This window comes from Odontomachus brunneus, unplaced genomic scaffold (genome assembly GCF_010583005.1).
Source record: "Odontomachus brunneus isolate Ranch 3 - 2012 unplaced genomic scaffold, Obru_v1 Obru_scaffold_016, whole genome shotgun sequence".
Taxonomy (NCBI): domain Eukaryota; kingdom Metazoa; phylum Arthropoda; class Insecta; order Hymenoptera; family Formicidae; genus Odontomachus; species Odontomachus brunneus.
The window spans coordinates 2,063,957-2,073,300 of record NW_022639466.1 but is presented as its reverse complement, the minus strand read 5'-3'; the positions used below and the strand labels follow the sequence as shown (position 1 = coordinate 2,073,300).

Sequence of the window (9,344 nt, the reverse complement as noted above, 5' to 3'; positions counted from 1 at the left end):
GAGAGAGAGAGAGAGAGAGAGAGAGAGAGAGAGAGAGAGAGAGAGAGAGAGAGACGTTTCATTGCAATTTCTGTAACATTGGTAATTTGGTGTAATCCTTAAGAGTGGAATCGGAGTTCACACGGGCAGAGAGTTTTATGGTAGAAGTTTCTGTGAGATTTGCGTGGTAATCGAGGAATGCGTATCGACATCTCGCCTGAATTTATTATTCTGTCGTTTCACACGTGCTGTTTCTATTTTGAGAACCGAAGTCTAGCATTGAAAGATTTGCTTGGCAAGATTCCTTGAATTCTTTGGCAAAATTTATTACATTCCTCAGCGAGATAATTCTACTGATATTCCATTTCTGCATTAAGATAAAAGGACCAATGCCTGGACGCGTATCTAACTCTGAACATTCTTGTCGTTTTGTTTGATTTAAATACAAATATTTGAAGATTAAAATAATAAGAATGTCCAGAAGTAGATATGTGTTTCCAAGTATTAGCACTTTTACTTGATTAGAAAACACCTTTTAAATTGAGGAGAATTTATATGTGAAAAAAGTTATGATATTCTCTTTCTTTGTATTTGTCAGACGTGTGAGATTGCGCGCGAAACTTCGAAATATTGTGCGTGTATGTAGTACAGTGGATTGTGTAAATCGGTTTGCACATCTTTTATACCGAATAAAGTTGCAACGTTCGAAGTTGCCAGAATTGAAAAGCCACCTCTGACGTGTATGCGCGTAGTCGGTTACGAAAGGAGCCGAAGTGACATTTGTAAAAAATTTAGAAGAAGGAACTTGTTTTAAATTAAGGCAATATATCACTTTGAAAAGTAATTTTTATATATTTATAATTGATTACTGCGCATATATATCAGCAGTGGCTTTCAGTTTTGGCAACTCAAAACGTCACAACTTTATTCGATAAGAATCGACAAACTGATTAGCAACTGACCATATAATATCGCAAAATGAATAATATAAAAACCAAATTCTTAAGAGACTCTTGTGACTGATAGGGATTCGAGTTGATCGAATCGAGAAGTCCCTGGCGAAAATTTTTATATTCGCACTTGTATCGGCGCAACAGCTCGCTTATAAATTCATTTTTAAGCTTTTGTATTTCGCCACGATTCACCATAAATTATCATATAGAGTAACTTTATATTACTGTGCCTGTTTCTGTTAATGTGCCTTTGTATTTAAACAAGCCATAAAAAAGCTAGCACAAATAAATAGAAAAAGTACTTTTTATTAAGTTCAATACTTTAACATAATTAAAAAAAATACTTTTTCTATTTATTTGTGTTAGTTTTTTATGGCTTATTTAAATGGCTTATTTAAATGGAAAATGGCTTATTTTTTATGGCTTATTTAAATGGAAAAGAAACGCTAATAAGAAACAGTAATATGGATATTTAACCTAACGTCTAATTTGAGTGGAATGAACGCTCGGTTGACGATTAGTGTTCTGATTGGCGCGAAAAGGCGAATGGGCAAGACAGAGGTCGAGAGAGAAGGATACAGGAAGAACGAAAAGAAGTTGTAACTCTCGGCTCGGCGGGCGAAAAACCTGCGGTTGTTTTCCATCGCGCGGAACAATCGCTTATTCACGACCGGCGGCGACGCCGGCCACCGTGAAAAAGGGAAAACGTAATGAGCGAAGTAGACTGATCCTTTCCGTTGGCTGGCTCTCCTCGCTGGCGCATTTCTCCAGTGCGTCGCCAAGCACCGCGCAGACCGTAATCCTTATTATCTTGATAGATGCGACCTTCTCGTTAGCGCCCGATGCATTCGTGGCTTGAGCTTTACGAGCTGTAAAGTAATCTTGCGTAGGTGCGAGGAGAACAAGTACGCTGCGCCTACCGTTAGGTACGATCCCCCGTTCGGGGATGCGATCGAGAATGGTATCCTGAGTGGTATCGATATTATCCGCGCCGTGTTCAAGTCGTTTACGAGCGTCTCGGCACGTAATGGCAGCTGGAGTGCGACAATCGAGACTTTCCGTTCTGCGAGCACGGTGTGGCGACGGGCGCCTTGAAACGTACATTGTAAAAATTGTTCTGCGTTAAATTTGACACATTTCCCACATTACCACTGTACAGACATTCACAGCGGTCGCGTTTTCGCGAATAGTCAATGGAAACAATTTCTATCTTTTCATTCTTCTCTTTTCTAAAAGTGTTTTAAATCCTTTCTTTATTTCTTTAAATTCGAGATAGTTCGTATAAGAAAAAGATTTATACAATTTCACACATGAGTAATTTGCTTATTTACTTATCAAAAGAAAAAGCTCGTTTTTACGATATTCCTGCTTTGATTGTAGACAAAAAATCCATGTTTAGCATAGGAATGGAATTTACTATTAGTGCTATAGTATATTTATCATTTTATATATACTAGAACACCACATAGCGCGTGCCACTTTAGCCTTTTCGTTGTACTATTTACAATTTATATTACAATACTCGTTTTTACAAATTATATTCCCAACAAACACAATGTTACATATAACATACATGTTAGTTGTAATTTCCTATTCAACAATGTAACTGTTGTATAACACGTATATTATATAACAGTTATATTGTTTGTTGAGTAAGAAATTACAACATGTATGTTACATATAACATTGTGTTTGCTGGGATTACAATAAATATCAAATTTATATGACGCGAATAACACAACCTGATCTGTCACCGCGGCTAACAGCTGCAAACGGCACGAATTCAACTGCGACGGGATCGAGACAATCGAGACGGTTGAGACGACCAATTAGCATCGCGGAAAAGAGACTTCACCCACTTCGATACATTCGAGATTTAGTTAACACGCACTTTTTCTGATAGGATACATTTTTTTAAATTTCGTAATTTATTTCGGGACATATTCAGTTCTTTTGATTCATGCTCCTGGAAAAAAATAGTCAATCGAGAAAAAAGTTACGGAATTTCCACGCGTGGCGTATAAATATTCGCGTGTGTCATCGCGAGATGTCGCGTTTCCTCGCGAAGAAAACGAACGGGAATTGCGATCGACGAGGAGAGAGGCCTTATCGAAAAGAAGCTTGTTCGGATTAGGCGGAAACGGACGTCGCGTTTTCACCGAAAAGCGCGATCGGCATTGACACTTAAGCCGGCCATAAGTCATCGTTAAGCCTTAATTCACCGATCGTGGTGCTAGTAATCCGTGATTTCATGGCGCGCCTTTCCTCGCAGCCGGCGGATAAGCGTGCAATGGTTGGTGCGCGCACATGGCGAGGAATCGCGATCTGGCCAGCAAAATCGGCGCGATAAGAAAGGCGAATTTTTGCACTTCTGAGAGAGCGAGCGCAGCTTTTTTCCCCGGGCTCTCGCTGGAGGATGATAACACTATGCTTTTTCTCTTTTTCGCCGACTGTAAGGAAGACCGTAGATCGTTATATCGTCTCAGGAGTATGTTGCTCGTGTGCTTTTCTGTTAGTATTTATCTTGAGTAAGTAGCGGGTACACAAAATCGAAATTATGTTATTTTAACATAACTAAGGATGTAGGAAATATAAAATTACCGTCAGATTCAAAGTGACTATTAGTCACGGTAACATTACGATAAGATGGTAGTTTATTAGTAATGTTGGTAAAATTCGTTGTTTTTGACAGTTTCATGCACAAATATTCGTGTTTTCCAAACTAATGCGTAAGGTAAAACAACATTCTTCTTATATTTTCATCAAATATACGTCTGATAATCTCTGAAATTATACAGAAGACATTAATATATAGAAGAAGGTTGCCTCTACCATGTTTATACAGTGAAAACAATTAGTTGCCTGAGAAGTTGTTGCTTTGAGATTCTAAAATATGATGCATCTAGCCCCGGTCTTCCCGAGATCGCGATTCCGCGCGGCGAATCGTGGAAATTTCGTCGACGCAGACCGTCTACGTTACTCTGTGATTCGCGGTGGTCACGCCGTGACTCTCTCGTGATGCTTATTTGCGCCTTTATTTTGCACGATTGCGCGCAAATTTATGACGCGTAACGTTAGACGCGAGGCAACGGGAATGGGTCGATTTGCATGGTGGTGTTCGAGAAGTGCTTTGAGGAAAGAAGAAAAACCCCGCTCCTTGGCTAACTTGCGAATAACGAATTTCCTTCGCGGATTTCGTGCGAATCGTGAGGCACGAGCGGCGAGTTACGAATACGCGCGCACAGTAAATACCATCGGCGCTGTTCTCGAGGGGAAGCCGACTTCGATGCGTATTCGATATCTCCGGAGTTGCGAACAGAGCTCGCAGCGTTGTTCTTCCCATGTCACGGGAGAACAGCCTGATCTACAATGTAGTTCTTGCTTCTTGTTCCCTTCTTTTTATCTCCTTTTAACTTGAACTTTAAACTTTCGACCAGAAAAAGATAGAAAACAAGAAACAGGAAGCAAAGAGCACATGGTAGATCTAGCTTAAGAAAGAATCATATCTTGATATAAAAGCAGATAGCAGAAATACAGAAGCTAATCAGAATTCCCGCTGGTCGACAGTTTCTGCTTTTCTAGCAGCGCGAGTTCTGATCGACTGCTGTCTTTCTGCTTTCCTATCAATGTGCGAATTTTCCTTAAGGATATCACTTGCTTAAACAGGGTTACCACGACAAAATGTTAATGTTATTATTGTAGAGAAGATAGTTGTGGTAATCAGATAGTTGTGTACGGAAAAAAAAGTTTGGTTGAATTAACCAAATATCTGGTCGAATATGAATGATCCAGAAATTCCGATTGAAGTAACCTGAATTCTGTTTAAGTTAACCAAAAATTTTGTTAACTTAAACAGAATTCGGGTTACTTCAATCGGAATTTTTGGATCGTTCATATACGACCAGATATTTGATTAATTCAACCAAACCTTTTTTTCCGTGTGGTAACAAGATGATTGTAGTAATTAGAATACTTTGAAAGTTGTAGACTGGTTTTCTTTTTACTGCCTCTCCATACGTGTATTGAGAAAAAATACTTAGAAATATTTTTGTAATATTTCAAGAAATGGAAACTTTAATACTGTTGAAGGATTGCAAACAGTCCTTTCCTGCAAAGTTCCTTTCTTTCATCTGAAAAACATTTCAGATTATCAGAGATTATCAGATGTACATTCGATGAGAATATAAGAAGAATGTTGTTTCATCTTACACATTCGTACGGAAAACACGAATATTTGTGCATGAAACTGTCAAAAACAAAAGAATGAATTTTATCAAAATTACCTAATAAATTAGCATCTTATCGTAATGTCACCGTAAGTACTCGTCGCTTTGAATCTGACGGTAATTTTACATCTCTAATCACAAGAACTGTGGCAGCGAGAACTGTATAGATAGGCGTATAACAACAGCAACTTTCAGTACAACATCTGTTTAACTTGAAATCATATAAGTTTCCTTTCTGACTGTGGAGAATTGTGGATGTAGCAACCGCAACCAGTTCTCTCCGTGTTCTCATGTACAAATTAGTCGGAATAAGCGAGACTGCATTGCGGTAAGGAATACTTCGGCAACGAATTTTCCGCGCGAACGGATTTCCTCTCGCCTCGCGCGCAAACAAACGCACGCGCGATTATCTCACATCCGCCGGCGCGATCGTTACCTCGCCGTGCGTTATATTTAGTGGCACTTTCTTCGGGTGTTATCGCATGTAAATTCCGTACTTTGCATCTTTTTCACATGCGCGAGAGAAAACAAGCATGCTCACAACTTGCTGCGAGCCTCGCGCAGCTCGTAGCAGCGACGAGTCACGGCCTGCTCGTAGCTTACGGCCGGTCGATTATGGCCGAAATTAATGTGTCGATGTTTTGCCGGGAATTACTTAGCGCGCGAGCCAGTGAGAAACGCGCGAAATGTTATGCAAATGAATCGCGACTCGTCTGGCGACATTGTAGCGACGCGGCACGGCGCGCTCTCCGATGCTTTGAAATTACGATGTCGGCGCGATGGCAATTAGATCAGCCATCTTACGCGGCAGATAACGGCTAATGAAGCTTCTCGCGACTATGATCACGGACTCACTTATGTTCCATACACAAGCCTATTTATCTTCCGCAATATTGCATTTATCCGGCGAGGGTTTTTTTGTCTTTTTCTTTCTCCATCGTTGCGTGGCGTGACATTAAAGCTTGATCTACAATGTGCTCTTTGCATTCTGTTTCTTGTTTTCTATCTTTCTCTGGCTTACAGCTTAAGGTTTGAGTCAGAAAGAGATAAAGAGAAAAAAGCAGGAAGCGAAGAGCATATTGTAGATCAGGCTTAAGGGTTCAATACGAATATACGTATCGTCATCACACACGCAGTCTAACGTGCTGGATCAATCTGCTACATTCAAGCGCACTTAAACAAAGCTTATGATTACGTCAAATGTTTACCGCGAGTGAGATAAAGCGAGTGGTTCTGCGCGTTTTCGTGTCTATGACGACGTTACGTTGTTCGCCACCAACAACAAAATTGAAGTTATCCGAATAGAAAATGTAACTAGCTGATAGAGTGAATAGAAAATATAAATAGCACATATAAATTCAGAAGGTAGCCAATTGTTGCAAGATGTCGATTCATTCTTCGGTTACAAATTTCTCTATAATAATTTTCATTATAAACTTGTCTCTGTACGATTAGAAAATATTAGCTATCTAATTATACTGCACGTGTTAATGCTATTATACATATATGTCGATTTATGTGTATGTCTACGAATTTTCACATGCTTTCCTCCTTCATATAAAATCTGTTTTGGAAAAACTATAATTTCGGATGGAACTTAATTCATAATTTGATGTGCCGTGTAATGCAAAAAAGTTCTCAAAAGTGTCTTCTATTATGCGCAATAAAAGTCAGTCGCGAATTATAAACTGTTGAAACTGAGTTTCACTGAGTTTCCTTCTTTTCGTCTTCTTTTCTTTCTTGTATCAAAATATGACGAAAGGGATCTAAGAAAAAGTCGATCAAGTTTCTACTAGTAATTGGACGAGTAAACGATCCAACAGATAACTTCTTTCTCTCTCTTGCTCTCGCGAATTCCGTATTTGTTATATTAAATGCATTGCGTGAGATATTATCGCGTGATTTCTGACATTTCTCCCTTGCGTTTTGTACATTTTCGTGCATTCATTGTGGAGCACAGGAAGTGCCCGTCGCGTCGGGCAAAATCAGAGCGTGTACGCACGTTGCACTGTTGGATTTTCCTTTCTTTTTTTCGACATGATGTTCGATCGATTGGACACGCCCAGGCGGCCATTCCTGCGACGGTTCCTACCAAATTTGTAATTAATTAATGCCACATTTCCCCCGGCTTCGTCGGTGAAAGCGAACTCGGGCTCAACGTTTGGTGGGCTTGTACACGTCGAGCGTTGTTCGCGTGATTTATCCTTTTCGCAAACACGCGGCACACATATATACACGCACATAAAAACACCTGCGAATACCAAGAGTAATCCCGAGCGGATGGGTGTAAATTAAATTTTAATTAGGTGCAGTGTCCTGAAGTAATCGAGCCGAAAAGATCGGGGCGACGTGTGCGTCGTTGCGGTTTCACATGCTCGTTATAATACGCAGCGTGCTTTATTACTTTTCCGCGTCGTGCTTTCTGTAACTAACGCGTGCCCACCAGCAGCACTTCCTCATTACTATTGCACATTTTACGGAGATCGCTCGGATGATGTAATGTGCACTTCATAATCTCACGGAGCGCGACGCGGCTTAATTAGCGATTTCAAATTTCTGTCTTATAAACACTCCAATTGTCTCGTTATATAATAATGATTTAAGATTGTTTGAGAATCACACGAGAAATTTTGTAATTTTGAACAATATACATTGAAGTCTCGAAATATGTTGAAAATCTTGAGTATCCTGAAGAGCTACTAATTTATTCTATTAATTAATTAATTAATTAATTGCTACGGAAGCAATGTTCTTTGCTCATTGAGACAAAGGTTATTGAAAATATATTTGTAGAATATAAAGTATATTCACAGAAATAAACTTTGTCTCTCACAAATACATTTTTAAGTATTTTTTTGTGTAATATACATGATATGGAACGAAAAGTAATTTGTACAAATATCAAATTAGACAGTTATAGAATTGAACGAATGAATTAGATAGTTAAAGAATTAAAAGATATAATAGGTATAACGTAAGTAGTTAAAGCAGTTGTGAATCTGTGGTGTAGAACTTTATTGCGGAAATATATATTAAATTACACAACAGTTGAGAGAGAGTACAGATTTTTAAACATAAATTAAGGATATTAAACATACAGATGTTTTATGCGATAACAGTCGACTCCACAAGTTGCTACACGAATGTTTAGGATTTTCAAGATATTTACACACACGAGGATGTCTTTCGCGAATTTTTTTCGAATGATATTCTCAAAGTAATTGCAGACTCTTATCGCGATTAAAGTGATTCGAGACGCTTTGATCATACAACGAGAGTCCGTAATTACTTTGAATGTTGCTACTTGCATTTATCGCTATTTGGAGTATCGCTTTGCATTTTATTCCTAGTATTCTGGCTTAAATCGTGCGATCAGACACAAAAAAACATTCTTAATGTCATAACAGAAATGACATTCTTGTTTGGAAAATATCCTTATTTTTTGACATGTTGATTTTCGAATGAGATTGCATGGCATCAAACAAAGATAAGTTACTTACATCATCAATACATTTCAATTCAACATAATTATTTAAATTTAAGAGGATAAAATTCTTTTAACAAAATTGTATAGCGTTGCTTATATATGAAACAATGATTGTTTCATATATGAAACACAATGATTGTTTATTTGAATATATTAATTGTGAGTGGATAGGGAAGTAATCTAGGGTGCAACACACATTTAAAAACATCATTTTCTCAATCCAATATTTTGTACTTTCCATTAATGAAAATTATTTTTAAATAATAGACCATAGATTCTTCTTCTCTCGTCGAAAAAATCGTACAAAATATATTATTACAAGTAACTTATCTTTGTTTAATGCTATGTAATCTCATGTAAGTATTAACAATATTTTTAATATTTAACTTAGTTAAATATAACTTAGTTAATAATAACTTAGTTAATAGTAACTTACATGAATTTATTCCCGTAAGCCTGTTACGTTACTTATTATGTTATCTTAACTTATTTTGTAGAAATAACCGTGTAAGAGTTATAACGAACATTATAACTAGTTTATTCATGCGCGTACAAGCAAATGTAGCATCTTAATGAGTTGACGATTCAATAAATTAGAAATCTTAATCTATTTGATAAGAATAATGAGGGGGTGAGAGGGAGAGAGAGAGAGAGAGAGAGAGAGAGAGAGAGAGAGAGAGAGAGAGAGAGAGAGAGAGA

General features: G+C 38.0%; 1 protein-coding gene across 4 annotated transcripts in view; it reads left to right on the top strand.

The window, feature by feature from the left end:
- LOC116841576 (UPF0489 protein C5orf22 homolog) overlaps positions 1-9,344 on the top strand; it is a 503,768-nt gene that overhangs the window by 108,595 nt on the left and 385,829 nt on the right. The gene's annotated exons all lie outside the window — the stretch shown is intronic.